At 39.3% G+C, this 16726-nt stretch overlaps 1 protein-coding gene and 1 long non-coding RNA gene across 2 annotated transcripts in view; one reads left to right on the top strand and one right to left on the bottom strand.

The window, feature by feature from the left end:
• LOC307127021 (uncharacterized protein) overlaps window positions 1-16726 on the top strand; it is a 369345-nt gene that overhangs the window by 17026 nt on the left and 335593 nt on the right. The gene's annotated exons all lie outside the window — the stretch shown is intronic.
• On the bottom strand, window positions 15091-16603 carry LOC307126674. Its single transcript, XR_013816525.1, has 3 exons — window positions 16036-16603; window positions 15836-15954; window positions 15091-15594 (listed from the first exon to the last, which is right to left on the bottom strand). It is a non-coding gene; the product is annotated as an uncharacterized lncRNA (long non-coding RNA).

The following is a 16726-nucleotide window of genomic DNA, read 5'->3' as shown; positions in this document are numbered from 1 at the left end:
CCTCTGTTAATTCTCAGTAAGAGCTTCTGTAGACGTCTGACAGAAATAGTCAAAGTGTGTCTTATGTCTGTGATTAAGGGCAGCACCAGTGTCTCAATGGGAAACACTGTCTCCTCACAGCAAGAAGATCCTGGATTGAATCCCACGATTCTCTCACGATCCAAAGATGTGTGATTTACAGATGCTAAGTTGTCTAAAATGTCTAAAGGTGTGAGCTAAGTTTCTTTTATTTTCATGATTTCTGGACAAACACACACTGTCTGTGAGTTGCTTTGCAATTACAAATGGAAAATATGTCCACAATGAGCAGATTTGAACTAGTTTTTAACCTTGAGGTTCCATGAACGTCTATATCGGACGTGCAGAACACGTCAAAAACAGACGTCATAAAAACTTTCATTCTGGCTCCTCAGTGGACGTCTTTTCAACGTACACCTTTGCTCAGTGGGAATTATCAATAAAAACTAAGATAACAGAAAGTCAATCTAATAGGTAAAAAGGGAATCTGATAATGCTTTTGTGAAGTTGTGTCTGAAGTCTGTTGTGTTTCTCTGTCCTTCAGTGATTCTGCTTGTTATCATCAGGAGTCTTCAGTAATATTCAGTCTTTACTCTATTAATCACTTAATTATCTCATTAACTCCAACACTGATTCAGTTACATTTAACAGCCTGTAGTGTGCACACTGAGCAGTGTTCAGTTCATCTGGGCTAGCCCATGTGGGGCCTACATGGAAACTGAGGACAAAACTGGCTGGGCCCCAGTTAGACAGCCCAGGTGACACCCATATGGGCCCCACATGACTCTGCTGGCTGGGTACTATGTATGTTAACATTTAGTCGGTTGGAAGTCAGAGTTCCTGCTACTGAAGTCAACTAGCTTGAATAGGTGCTTGAAAACAATTATAAGTGGACTCAAGGCTTATGAGAAACTAAGCATATTGTATTATTTCTGTTTATTGACTGAGGAATTGGCATTGAACAGGCAGCAACTCAACCTCCATCCCTGCATTTAATCCATTACAAATATGAATACATTTTCACACACCCTGCAGTGCCACCTGCCTCTCCTTTTGTCTCTTCCATGGTTGCATCATGGTTCTCCTAATAAATTAACAATTGTAGCCTATATGATATTGCAAACAAAGTAATAGTGGACTTGTATATGATCAGTTCTGTTTATCTTGGGCTCTTCTGTATGTGGAACATTTATAAAAGGCACAAACTTTCACATATGCATCATTAATTCCTTTTAAGACCTGACCTTACACCCTCCACAGTAGGGATGGGCGATATCTTATCGTTTGCGATATACCGGTAAAAATCCTCCCTGCGATAAGAATTTGTCTTCCCGCGATAATAACGATAAGTCTTAGTTGATGACGCATTTCTGTGTGCGACGGTCTGCGATGCATTCGCAGCTCGCATGTTGAGCGAAAACAACAATGGCGGACGGCAGCAGTGAAGCTGAGGAGGAGTTAACTGCAAAACGAGGCGCTACCTCAACAATTTGGAACTGGTTTGGTTATAGAAAATCAGATGTGGAGCAAACGACCATTATATGCAAAGTTTGCAAGAAAACGGTGGTTACAAAGGGTGGAAACACATCCAATTTGTTCCACCATCTTAAATACAGACACAAACCTGAGTATGAAGAAAATATGAAGATGCGTGAGGAGAAAGAGTCATCATCAAGTAAGCCTCAAGTTAAGAAATGTCCTACTCAGACGAAAATTTCCAGCGCATTTGCAAATTGCATTCCTTATGATAACAAAAGTAAACGATGGGCCGAACTAACGGACGCGGTGGCGTTTTGTTTGGCAAAAGACATGTTGCCATTCCAAACTGTCGAGAAGGTAGGATTCAAGCGAATGATCCATAAACTCGACGCAAGATATAAGATGCCTTCAAGAAAGTATTTCTCCAAAACGGCGCTGCCAGCAATGTATGATGAGTGTCGTAGTAGGTTACAAACAACGCTGTCTACGGTGGAGTTTTTTGCCTCAACTGCAGACATGTGGACTAGCAGAGCGACCGAGCCGTACATTAGCCTCACGGTCCACTATGTAACTGTCACGTGAAACTTAGAGAAAACTAAAGTGAGGACTCATGTGCGCGAAGGAATGATTTTTAATATAAAATAAACATAAACAAAACCAAAAAACCCACGAGGGGGGAAAAAACATAACATAACAGAAAACTGAATAACTTGAACATACCAAGGGATCACAGAGAAGGGAGACGTAGACAGAACAACGTACCGACAAGGACTGAGAACACAAGGGAACTATTTAAAGGGTACAAATGAGGCAGGTGATTAGGGAACACAGGTGGGGCAAATTAAACCAATGACAAGATAACAAGGAGGGTGGGAACTAGACTAGGACGGAAAATAACAAACCACCACATGTGCTGCACAGGACAAGACAGGTATGTGACAATAACAAACGACTGGAGTTTGAACAGCTGCTGCCTCCAGACAAGTTTTTTTCCAGATGACCACACGGGAGAAAACATTGCGAGTGGTTTAAAGCTGTTTCTTCAAGATTGGGATTTAGATGAGAAGAAACAGGTGTGCCTGACAACGGACAGTGGAGCTAATATAGTAAAAGCAGTCACTCTGAACATGTGGACAAGACTGTCTTGCTTTGGCCATTGTCTACACATTGCTATTGGTAAGCATACTCTCTCTCAGTGTCAATGTATTTTATGCATGCACACATTGAGCATAGTAACATTTTCATTAGAGGTAATATGTACGTTTGTGTGCTGTAAAGCTTGATATTAACACCCACCAGTTGAATTTTATATATAATAAAATTATAAACTCGCACTACACTTAAGTCAGTGATAATAATGTTAATAATTGTTCTTTTAAAATGTAAATGTTTTTTCACTTTCTGTATATCATTTTTGAATAACTGGAAATGAAAGCATTATAATAGTTACTTAATAAAATATTTTTATTAAATTGTGATCATGTTAAATACAAAATTTGTTGCATTAAAATGTGTGGTTTAAAGATTATTACCTTTTTCTTTGTATTTATATATATATATATATATATATATATATATATATATATATATATATATATATATATATATATATATATATATATATATATATATATATATATTTATACATATATATATAATATATATTTTTTTTTTTTACATTATGACAGGCAAAAAAAGTTTATTTGAAGCCCTGATTGTGTACATTTAAGATTCATTTTTAACTGAACTCTCATTCAATTTGTTGTTGTTTTGCAGAGAGAAGCATGAGGGATCCCAGGATTGACAGAGCTGTGGGGGTTTGTAAGAAGGTCGTCTGTGCATTCTCACACAGCTGGAAAAAGCAGCGAGCACTCAAAGATGCTCAAGTAGAACTTGGCCTTCCTCCACACAAACTTGTGACTGAATCACCAACACGATGGGGATCAAGGCAGAAGATGATTCAGCGCCTGCTTGAGCAAGAGAAGGCCATCACACATGTCCTGGCTGCTGACAGGTCAACCAGGCATCTGGTACTTACATGGCAGGATATTGATATCCTGGACTCTGTCAGTAAGGCACTTGGGCCTCTTCTTGATTTCACAGATGCCCTCTCCTCTGAAAACTATGTCACAGTGTCGTGCTTGAAGCCTACTCTTCACCTATTCAACAACGAGCTGCTGCAGAGGAAAGATGAAGACACTGATCTCACCAAGACAATTAAAAGTTCAATACTGGACTATATGAACACCAAATACAGTGACCCAGAGGTTCAGGAACTAATAAACATGGCAACGTTTCTTGATCCACGCTTCCGCATGCAGTATTTGAGTCCAGAAGAGATCCTGGTCATCAAAGCTAGAGTGGTCAGAGAGGTGGAATCCCTTTCGGTCAAGCCAAGTGATGCTGCTACCCCTGAAACATCAGGTGAATCTACAAAAGAAGCCCAGAGTGCATCAAAGAAGCAGAGGAAGAGTCTAGGAAGCTTTTTCAAGAAACCAGCTGCTGAGATGACCACCAGTTTTTCTGACACAGAGAAAATCGAGGCCGAACTAAACGGCTACTTGCATGGTTCACTGGCAGATAGTGAGAGCAACCCCCTCACATGGTGGAAGGTACAGGAGGTGAATTTCCCTAACACCAGTCGTTTGGCAAAAAAATACCTGTGCATCCCCGCCACAAGTACACCCTCAGAGAGGGTATTCAGTGCTAGTGGAAATGTGGTAACATGCCAAAGGTCCCTTCTGAAACCAGCTACAGTAAATATGTTAGTCTTCTTGACAAAAAATCTTGAGGTGTGAGCATGCAGTGTTCTCTTTTTGAATTTTGATACCTGAATCACATGCTTAAATAGTATGTGTGTTTGTTATAACTTGCAGTACCCAAAGTGTTCATGGTAGCCTGTATTTATTTTAATTTTTTTACAATTTAAGATTATATCAGTGTTGTTTACACTTTAATTGAAAATTATTTTATTTAATTTTGTGTTTTGCATTATTTACACAATAGTATGTGAGTTTGTTACAACTTGCAGTACCCAAAGTTTTCATGGCAGCCTGTATTTATTTTAATTTTTTTACAATTTAAGATTATATCAGTGTTTACACTTTAATTGAAAATTATTTAATTTAATTTAGTTGTGTTTTGCACTATTTACACAATGTAACTTTAACTGAAGACATATTTGGGATTGTTACTTTTTGTTACAATGTTTTGCACTACCTTTAGTCTTTGTTCGATGAGACAAGAGTGTGTAATAACTTGCACTACCTAATTGGTAGCATGTTCATACATATTTAAATTCTAAGAGTGTACAATGGAAGTTTCTGTTTGTTACTTTATCAGGTTTAATTTGTACATGGTTGGGATTGTTACTTTTGCTGTTTGCACAATGAGAGTAAATAAATACAGAATCTATGTTTACATTTCAAACTTGTAATTGATTTATTTTATGTAATTTCAGGAGCCTATTTGATACGTTTTACTTTTAGATCAATGTTTGTGAGGCTCTCAAGACTGCATGCAGCTATCATTTGTACCCAAAAACAGTGAGTGAGTGGTACTACATTTATATCGTCATTTATATCGTTATCGCAATAAAAACAGAAAATATCGTGATATAATTTTCAGTCCATATCACCCATCCCTACTCCACAGTCTGTTACTTCATCTGTAACTCCATGTGCCACTCCTTCCTCACCTGTCTCTTCCCTGATGGTCCCTTCCTTCTCCTGATGACATATATATATATATATATATATATATATATATATATATATATATATATATATATATATATATATATATATATATATATATATAATTAAAAACAAAAACAAAGTAAATATAGGCTTTGGTAAATAATAGGTTATGATGTTGTCCTGTCCTTGTGTAAATGTGTTGTATAATTGCTTACACTAGCCTTACAAAAAAAATCTGTAACGTTATTTCCTGTTATGGTTTTAATTTTCTGGGGTGGCATTATGCTGAAATGAGATGAGAGAACATTTTACTTTTGCTAAGGTTAACACAGAAAAATCGTTTGCCAGCTATATCTATATCTGGCTAGCTATCTAACGTAGCACCTCTCGCAAAGCACACGTGCCATTCAAAATTCCATTGTGGATTTAATCGTCATATGCCTCGTATCTATTCAATTTTTCAATTCAATTTTAAAAAGTTTGCTAACTTCAACCACTTGACTGAGAGTAATTTACCTCATACAAAGTCGAGTCGTATTCCATTTCATAGCTGGTGCGCACCGCCGGTAACGTTCCTAGTGTAATGTTAACTCCTTTCTGCCAATCAGATGCTCCGAGTCCGAGTCCTGAAAAGTGAAGAAAATGAAGCTGGTGGGCGAATGGTGATTATTCAAATACTAGGTGTTTCTCAATGTCAAGGATCCTTCCTCTGCAGGACTGGTCCTTCCAAGTCACTTCCTTCAGAGGCTAGGCAAGGCTCCTCTTTAGCATTCGGAGAACACGTAAATGGAACAGGCTAGCAAGTGCACGTCAGCCTCATTACGTCAGTGAAAAGGTCCGTTAGCCATCAATAACGTAATTTGTATAACGGTTGTAATTTGTACTGGCATTTAAAAGTTAAACTTTACTTATATTTACTACGGTTATAACAAATGTTTGGTAACGTAAATACTTACACTTGAAAGCATATTGCCCCATTAACGCTCCAACTCCGCCAACGTCCGATATTTATTATTTTTTGAACAAGATAGCAAAGCTGCGCGCATAGGATTGTGGGTGATTTGAGAACGCTAAGAGCGCGAAGTCTACTCGTAAGCATCCTTTCCTGTATATGGCATATTTTTTGAACAAAGGACTCAGACCTTGGTTGAAATTCCGAGGATCCTCGACATTGGAACAGCCCTTCGACGGACGTCGATGACGTAGCATTCTCAGAATTCTGGCTTCCGAGGATCCTTCCTTGGCATTGAGAAACACCTTCTGTATAGCATGAAATGGGACTTATCACTCTGGCTTTGACTTGCTGGCAAAACCGAATATCATCTTTGTCGCACTCGCGCTTTCAAAATAAAAGTTCCAAATGTACAGTTTTTGTTCCAGCGGTATAGGCTAATTTTTGGGTGGGACACATGCAGCATTTTCCCACCCGGAGGATCACTGAGGGCCCCTAGTGGGCTGTGGCCCACAGGTTGGGAACCACTGTTATAAAGGAATAAAATGGTCAAACATGACATCCTGCCATTATTTACAACTAACCATTTTCTCTACAACTTTTTTTTTTTTATCAGTGAGCGGGAGTATTTTGACAGGAGGTTTGAACAACAATTAAAGAACAATGGCAAGCCATTGGGGAGACATCCTCCTAGTTCATGTTTTTAATAAATGGTGTTAATAAATAATATTGTTGTTCACAAAAAAAGTTGTCTTTTTGTCAGATGGCTAAATTGAATTGAGGGATGAATTGTGTTTGTCTTCATAAAATGCTATGTAGGACACTGTTCTGTAGCTTTATGACAAACAATAGTGAATACTACAACATTTCATTGATGTCGGATAGGTTAAATATGGTTGAACTTTATATATACATTCACAACAACATTTATCATCTCCTGTATATATAGATATTTTAATCTGTAGTGCAGATCATTACATTGTCTATCTGATATCTTAATGTAACGCTTATATTTAATTAAATTCACAAAAACCTCTCAATTAGTCAACGTCTATGGACGGGACGGTTATACATTTACATTACATTTATATTTATGCATTTGGCAGATGCTTTTATCCAAAGCGACTTACAACTGAGGAGTACAGGAAGCGATCCGTCATGAAGAGGCGAAGAAACGCAAAAAGTGACATTACTCAGAGCATCATACGCCAGGGTAGGGAGGGAGTAAAGAAAAATAGAAGTAAAATTATTTTTTAAGATGAGTATAATTGCTCACGGAAGTTTTCAGCTTTCTTTTGAATGTAGTCAGTGATTCTGCATTTCTGCATAAGTTGGGTGTAGCTATGGCAGAGTTATTATGCATCAAACAAATAAATGAAAGATTATTTGTTATTTACTAGCATTAGTTATATTACCTCTAATGTAAATTAGAAAATCACATACTGATAATATAAAACAATGCCACGGTCTCTGGAAAGAGGTTTGGTTAAGTGATATTATGGTTCCACGCGGTTGAGTGAACAGTCCAAAGGCAGTGGCTTCTTCCACTGGTTGTGCTGGGTGACAATGCAGTGGGGAAAGGAGCTGGAATCAGCTCTGGAAAGTTTGTTTGTGTTAGTCCTCCAAGATCCAATTAAAATTTAACAAACCTTTGTCCACTATTATGGAGCCCTGGAATGTGCTGTTAACCACAATGGCCATGGGGAAATGTGTGTCCATGGCAATTGTGTCCATGTATTGGATACAGAAATTCAAAATTCCCAAACATTGTTACAAAAATTTTATATTTTTATAATTATATAATAATTATAATACTTAAGCAAATGCAACATTAGATACAGATATGAGTAGTACTCACAAGACAAATGAACAAAAGCGACTCGAGAGGTTAAATAATTTTTATAGTTATAATAGTTTCCTGCTTTAATGGTTATGTTCTGTTTGGGACTCTTATATTGTATTTCCTTTATTCCTGCTCATTATTTGTTGCCATTTTTTTTGATTACTCACCTGCACCTGATTTGATAAACACCTGCAGAGCATAAGGCCCGTCCACACGAAGAGGCTTTTAGCTGTATACGTAAAAATGTTATATCGTATCAGCATTTCGTCCAGACGGATCCGGTGTTTTAGGAGCCTGAAACCGGTATTTTTTTAAACCAGGTCCCAGAGTGGATAAATCTGAAACATTCACATATGTTTTGTGAAACAGTGATGTCATCACACCACATCCCGCACGGTAAAGACTAGAAGGTATGGGCACTGGGCATGCGCACATCAATATTGCATAATTTCATTACTGTATTTGCATTATTGAAAGGGTAGGTTTAGGGTTGGGGAAGGTGTAGGCAATAATAAAACACAATCTGGTAAGTAGTAAATTTATTTAGTTATGTTATCATGAGATTTTGCCTCACTTCTGACCGTTGCTGTACCCATTCTAGCCACAACTCTTCTTCTCTTGTTTTTAGTGTATTTCTGTGGCAGAATTAGAGCTACATACTGGTCTGGCATGTATACTACATTGTTTTGAGTCGATTTCAGTGGTTCCGTGTACGCAGATATTTCTTAAGACGAGGGGGAAAAAATATCGGAGAGGGCTTCGTGTGGATGTGGCTTAAATCTGTTACGTGCCAAGGAAATTGTGTCACATAAATTAATAATTGTGTTTCTCATAATTTGTCATTAGGACAGATGGACATATGATCAACAGTAACGTAATCATCCACGTCATCAAAGGCGCTTGGGTTGAATTTGTTCTAATCCTAAACGGAGAACTTGTTCGTATATGCATTCACCTTTACTCTTTCTCTCAGAAATGATGATCGTGTTGGTAAGTACTCTGTGTATCCTTAAATTCTTTTTTTTCAACACCGGCAAAGATCGTTTACACTCATCTTTTTCTTCTAGCGTTACTTATTTCAGCGTGCGGGAGGCAGGGTTGCCAAGTTTTTACAACAAAACCCTTCCAATTGCTACTCAAAACTAGCCAAAAACAAGCCCAATAGCTTTCCGGGGGGGTTCTCAGGAAAAAAAAATGGTATTGGGGGGTAAAATATAAGTTTTTTTGGCAGGGCTGCCTATAATAAAATCACAACATTTGTGCTGACGTGTGATGCGGGAAAACAAGTAACCCTCCGAGCAATCTAGAGTAAGTAATGCATTGCGAATGTTTGCTTCGCTTTTGGTGTGCACACACTAGGGCTGCAACTAACGATTATTTTGATAATCGATTAATCAGTCAATTATTTTTTACGATTAATCGGTTTATGCACTTTTATTTTAGTTTTGCCCATTTTTTTACTAAGTAAATTATTAACAAAGGGTCTTTATCATTCAAATTTTTAGACTTTTTAGAGATTTTAACCATTTTGCATGGTCATATCCTCATCAAAAACATACCTGGAGTTGTGTTTTATTATGTGTTAGTAATCCTTTGTCGAACACTTCGGCAATCAAAACACTGACCCATACATACTCTAGCAAATTTCACAAGGAGATTTCAAATAATGTTTTCACCATGGCAGTCCTTAGGGCTCCTAAAGTAGTTTAACATCCCGAACAAAGCTTATTACGCCGCATTCACACGGGGCGTCGGCGTCAACGCTTCTCGTTTACTCTGAATAGGTGACGTCATGCATTGACGAACTGAATTGTGGGTTCTGTTGCGTCGCTTCACTCGCGTTGCAAGCGGCAAAAGTTGAAGATTTCTCAACTTTTCAAGCGCCAACGCAGGCGTCATCCAATCAGATCACCCTGTGCAAATATCCTAGAGCAGACGCTAGCCAATCGCGTTCGTTTAAAACACCGGTGAATGAAGAGTGAAGAACGATCTAAAATGGAGGAAAAGCTAATAATTCTGGTGGGTAATCACCCGGTCCTTTACTACCAATCATTATTTACATACCGGGACACAAACTGGAGAGACCAGGCCTGGAAGGAGGTGGCAGAGACGGTTGGAGAATCTGGAATGTATCGTGCTTGTATTCCGTCCGTGTACTCTGTTTATCATTGAATGACAGGCAGCATATCATATCATGTGTGGTTCAAATAGGCGCTATCCCCCAGCCAAATGAGGAATCAAATATTAAAGTGATCAGTTTTCATACACAAAATAGTCTCACAGACTAGCTGTCAAAAAAGGCGCTTTTTTTGTGTTGTGTTGTGGTCCAAGCGGCAAGTAATGTGATTAGCTGTTGTCACTATGACGGTCGCGTCAGCACCAAGCTTCAGCCACGCCCTCCGTCAAGCGTTGACGCCGAAGCCCCGTGTGAATGCGGCGTTAAGGAATCTTTCAGAACATATTTTCACGAAGAATAAGAATAAAACAGAATAAAATTGCAGTAAATTGCATTTTATTATTTTTTTTCTTGTAAGCACACAGCTTATACCTGGGAAACAGCTTTATTCGAAGGATTTTTTACAATTTCACAGCATAAGCTATAAAGTGCCAATGGCATGAAACCTGAATGGAACTCACATTTTAAAGTAAAATTTTAAGTAAAATCCATCAGAAGGTTGTCCAGAAATAAAATTGGACAAACACAAAAAACCTGCTGTACAAAAAAGTGCATTTCAAATACATTTAAACATTTACCTCTCTCATTCAGTCATAATTAGGCTGCAAGACTGAATTATGAACTGGTAGAAGACAAACTGATCACAGAACATGTTTGTAAAGCTTTAAATGTTAATTGTTAAAAAGCAATGTTATCAGCTTTTACGACTAAACATTTACAAACAACATTGTACTGCAGAATCTGCACAAATAAAAGTCTTTGCATCTGTGAAATGATTCAGTGATTTTCATCGGATTTAAATATGGAGTGGTCCTTAAACAGTGCAAAATTTTTAAAATGTAATAAAGCAATAAAATGTTAAACAAAACAGCTGAGCTTATGCCTGAATTGACAGGAATTCGACTACCTGTAGGAAATGAGGCAGAACACTATTCACTCATTATTTGAGAAAAAACTTTGCATTGCAGTGCAAAAAGGTCAACACGTCCAAATGTTCAGGGCTTAGGCTTGCTCTCTTTTTAGAGGCTATGTTTCCTGCCGCAGAAAACAGCCGCTCTGCTGTGGTGTGGAAGTGCTTGGTATACAGAGGTAGGACTTTGCTAATCTTGACAAAAAGGGATATTTCACCTCATTCAACTTCCACCACTCTAACGGATTTTCCCCCTTGGGAATGGACTTCTCACCAAAGTACGTGAGGACCTCCTGCCTTACTTTCCTACTGAGCTCCTCAGCTTCTCCTTCCTTGGCTTCTTCCTCACTGCTGGTGTCGGAATCCAGAAGAGAATCAATTAAGGAGAGAGGAACCTTTTCAGGAGCAGGTGGTGTACTGTCAGGTGCTGGACACAGGGGGGCGGCAGCTGCTCCATTTCAACTGCCTTCATTTGGACTTTGACTTGAACTTTGAAGCCGTCCTCAGAAGAAAGAAACTTTAGTTTACGAAACCTTGGATCCAGGGAAGAACTAAGGATTACAGTGTTATGTGTTGTGTCACAGAAAGTGGTTTCACTCTTCCATCGTTGTTCAAGCTGTTCTAAAGCTGTGTGAAGGAACGCTTATGCACCTGGTGTTTCAAAATCCATACCTTGCATTGACTTGACCAATCCTTTTACCAATGGTGGCACAGAGGAAATTGTAGTGTATTTTTCACCACTCATGTACTCTGTGGCACAGTCAAAAGGCTTCAGGGCTGTGGAAAGCTCTTCAATTAGGTTCCACTGGTCTGGTTTTAAGTCTAAATATTGCTTGCCTGTTTTTGTCACAGTTAGGTCCGACCACGTTGCAGTAACAGGCCACCATTGCTCAAGCAGGCGACAGATCATTTGATAAGTACTGTTCCATCTAGTACTAACTTCAGTACTAGCTTCAGTCTGGTGGATTCAAGTTCACTTCTTTTAAAATGCTCAACAAGGCATCGTGAAGCTCCAACCGCTTTGGCAATGATCTGGTGTTTAAGAGTAGAGGTGAGAACAAGCTGCAATGTGTGACCTAAGAGAGGCCCGTCCGTATTTCTCCTCCAGTAGTCAAGCAGCAGCCACAATGTTGGCCCCATTGTCGTGCACAATAGCAGATATTTTATCAGGAAGAATTTCAAATTTGTCCAATATTTCTTCCAATCACCCTGCAATATTTTGTGCAGTATGTCTCTCCTCCAACGGCATAGTAGAGAGGCAAATTAACTCCATTTGCCAGTCGATTCCAATGTAGTGGCATGTGATTCCCAAGTATGCTTCAGTGGCTACACTAGTCCAAATGTCTGCAGTCAGAGCCACTTTGCTGTCAATGGCTGATTTTTTACTTGATCCACTGTGGTATTGTTTTACTTGACCAACAACCTCGCAAAATTTGTTCTAGAGGGGATAGTGTAACCTGGATTGAATGACTTTATCATTTGTTGGAAGCCTGCTCCTTCCACCATTGAGAGCGGTCTCATGTCCTTTCACTAGCATGTTTAAAACATTGTCTGTCAATGGTGCACATTGCTGCGGGGTGAGTATCTTCTTGTTGCACACAAAATCACTAAGATTGGTTTGTTTCTTCCTAAAACACACACAAAAAAAATGACAGAATAAGTACGATTTTAAAACCAAAACGAACATTTTCATTTTAATTATGAACAAATCAGCACCAATATTTCTAACACTGTATGGCGTTATATTAACCTCTTACCCCACGCCTTAACTGAGCGTATTGTCTCCAGTTTGACTTTATTAGTTGTTATTGTTGCTTGTCTGGCACGTTTTTCTTGCTTTTAAGTTCCTGCTTTGTTGTTGTTTTTGTAACTTTTTTGTGGCTTTTTTTTCCGTTACTCTTTTATCATGTTTTCATCACATTTTTTGTTGCGTTTTCATCCTTGTTATTTCAACGCTTTTTTCATGAAGCTTTTAGATCCAAACTGGAGAAAGTGTGCTCGGTTCAGGTGGGGGTTAAGAGGTTAAACAACGACAATCATGTGTCGATACATTATATAACTGACAAGTATTTTTGCGTGGAGTAAACTCACCGTGCCGGTGCTTCGTCCTCCACTTCCATACACGTGTTTTCGTTTAAGGTGCTCGTGCAGAGACGTAGTACTCCCGTGCCAGGCCAGTTCAGTAGTGCAGTGTTTACAGGTTACTCTTTTTTGAAGGCTTAAAGTAAAGTGCTCCCACACTTTGGATGACTTCGTTCGATTAGTTTTGTCTTCCGCTTTTTTCTTTTTCTTTCTCGGGCTTACTCCACTGCCGCCTGCCTCCGCCATCTCCCTGAATGCTACAGAGACGCTGTGCGGGAAGCACGTGAAATAAAACGAGGCCAGCTATTGGCTATTTGCTTTCTCCTGCTGTACTGGCTGAGTAAAACCTCCGGTGGCGCTTACTGCCACACTGTGGTCACCGCAGATTTAAAATATGCACGAAATGAGCCGCTTACGGCAAATAAAAGTTATTTACCAACTAATTGATGACTAAATTAGTTGACAACTATTTTAATAATCTATTTTAATTGATTAAATCGATTAGTTGTTTCAGCTCTAGCACACACCATTATAATGCACTTTCTTTATACACAGCTCACTGTGCGTGTCCAAGAGAGATAAAGAGATGCTGATTTACTTGCACTTTGTGAAATTTAGCCGCATTTCCACCGAAATTACCCGGAACAATTTGTCCCAGGAACTTTTCCCCCAACAGACCTGTTGCTGTCTGCGTTTCCATCACAGTACTGTGAAAATTAGGCAAATTAGTTCAGTGACATAGGACTCTGCATGACTTTCCAGTTCCCGCTGGATTTTGCTTTTTATTAATAAAGCCTCAACCTGGTCGTCAGTCCATCGGTCATATTTTTTAAACTCCACTGCTGATTCGAATAGCAAACAACTCTTACTGCACGCACTGCAACAGACTTTTAAAAATGTGGTTGAAATAAAAACCTGCGTGCAGTTAATCAAAATGCTGCATGAACTCAAACAATTAGCATGTTCAGCCCTCAAGTCCCACCCCCAAAAGTTCCTGAACTTTTTAAAAAGTACTACCTCACAAGCAGGGACTTTCTAGAGGGGACATTTTTACCCGGAACTTCAATTAGACACTGGTCCCTGCAGTCCAGTTCACCAAAGCCGCGTTTCCACCGAAATTACCCGGAACTATTTGTACCAGGAACTTTTTTCCCAGGAACTTTTTCTCCCCCAGACCTGCTACTTTCTGCGTTTCCACCGCGGTCTAAAGTACCGGGGAGATTAGGCAAATTAGCCCGGTGACGTGAGAATGCGCGCGACTGCTCCTCCCAGTCACCGACGGACATGAATCACTTTTGCGCGATACTGTCTGCAACAATAACATGTGTAGGTGATGCAAGCAGCGCTGCTTTTGCATACACATTACCAACACTGCTTATTTTAACGTGCACTTTCACCTGGTTTGACCATTTTAATGCAAAATGGGATGATGGGCAATCCAAAATCTGAATGTGTTGTAATAGCTCAATTCCAAAATATTTTCTATAAAAGGATAATGAGGTCAGTCATTCATGACAGATGTGTGAAAAGTTAATTGAATGAAAACAATAGACTGAATTAAGCGGTTGAAAGATTAGGTACTAGACTGCAAGTATTTATTTATCACAATAACATCTCTAAGCATTCACAAAAAAAAAAAAAATCACATGACTAGTATTACAATATGCTTCATTAAATGCATAATTTTAGAGACTTCTTCCTCAAATTTGAAATGAAGCAGGACCACACGTATGGCTTCACTTAAGTTGTGGTTATAAGTTATTATACTACATTCACATAGTTATACATTTAAAAATATAATATTTGGGTTTTCTAGATATATTTATGTGCATATTCAGAAAGACTTGCGAGCAGCAGCCCTTTTATTTGCTTCCAACACTACAATTAGAAAGTGGTTATATAGTTAGAATGTGGAAATTAAAAAGACACAGTGACATTTTACACATTTGACTTTATTTTAGACAGATTAGTTCTTACAAAATGAAAATAAGTGTGCAAAGACAAATAAATTACTAGAACAATAAAATGAAATTATAAAATGTGAAAACAACAATATAAAAAAGTGTATTTTTCAGTCACCTGTCCAAGAGCTGTGCCAACACGTACAATATATAAAGTACAAATGTGATAGAGCAAATGCTTCATTCAAGCGGCTGGTCATTGTGGCTACTTCTTGAACAACTGGACAAACGGTCCAAGAACAGACAGAAACCCGGTCTGAAAGTCCCTCTGCTGCCGTCTGCTTTCTTCCGCTTCTGACTGGTGGAATGCCAGCTCTTGCCTCCTCATCTCTCCTCGGCCTGGCTCTCCAGTAACAGCTGCATATATTGGTCTCGCTGTTCTTGTCCATGCTGCAGGACGGCCCGGTTAGCATCCTCCATGTCCCTCAGTGCATCAAGAAAAGTCAGTCCCTTTTCCTTTTCCCTAAGTAGAAAACTTGCACAGAAGCACATGGAAATTAATACACAAGGCAACCATGAAACAATAGAAACCATCAATTAATTATTTAGTGTTTTCACTACAAATAATGAACAATTGTTTGCCCAGCTTGAACAATGCCCAGTGTGCAATTTCTATCATTGGCAAAAGTTTACAATTAAAAACAACAAAACTACTCAAAACCATTATGGATTACACATCAGTTTTTAAATATATACACATTTTGTCAGCTTTATACCTCTGGCGTGTGTGTGTTTCGGCAGGAGACACGGGACGAGGGCTAACGTGTACTGGTGACCGTGGGGGAAAATACGCTGGTCTCCGTTGCCTGCAATTCATCAGGGCCACCCGTTACGTCTGGAAAAGCACGTTGAAAAAAGTTACTGCAACGTTACACTGCAACGAGTTTAATAGATGATACCAAGATGAGATATTTACCTTCAACCCACTCGGATTCCGGGATGGTTTCCAACAACGCACTAGCCGAGTCTTTCGTTACCGCTGCCCTAGAAAAGGATGGTCTGTGTCCCAACAACGCGTCCAGGCGGTCATGCCACTTGTTGATACGCCGGTCGGAACCGCTCCGGTTGTTATGATCCTTTAATTTCTTGTAATCTTGTCTTAATTTCTTTAACTTCTCTCTGCACTGTTTTCCAGTGTGACTGGAACCGAGTCGATATCTTCAGGTAACGTTATACCTTTTCATTGCGGGTCGCCGTTTCCAGTTCCCGCTGGATGTCCTCCTCCGCATATATGCTCAAAGCCTGAACCTAGTCGTCGGTCGAATTTTTTTGTTGAACTCCATTGTTGCAAAGAAAATATTTACTGAACGCAGAACCCACCTCGCAAAAAACTTGTAAAAATGGCGGTGGGGAAAAAAATGCTGCTAGAGCTCAACCAATCAGCATGTTCAGCGCCCAAGTCCCACCCCCGAAAGTTCCCGACCTTTTCAAAAGTACCACCTCGCAAGCAGGGCCGTTTGGAGGGGGAAATATTTACCCGGAACTTCATTTAGACCTTAGTTCCTGCGGTCGAAACACACCGAGTTCCCCCCCAAAGTTCCTGGTTCCGGGGGAAAGTTCCTGCGGTGGAAACACGGCTCAAGTACCACCCCGAAGTCGCTAGTTCC

Source organism: Gobio gobio, assembly GCF_949357685.1.
Source record: "Gobio gobio genome assembly, chromosome: 5".
Taxonomy (NCBI): domain Eukaryota; kingdom Metazoa; phylum Chordata; class Actinopteri; order Cypriniformes; family Gobionidae; genus Gobio; species Gobio gobio.
Note: the sequence above shows the minus strand (reverse complement) of the source record. Positions and strands in the feature narration are given on the sequence as shown.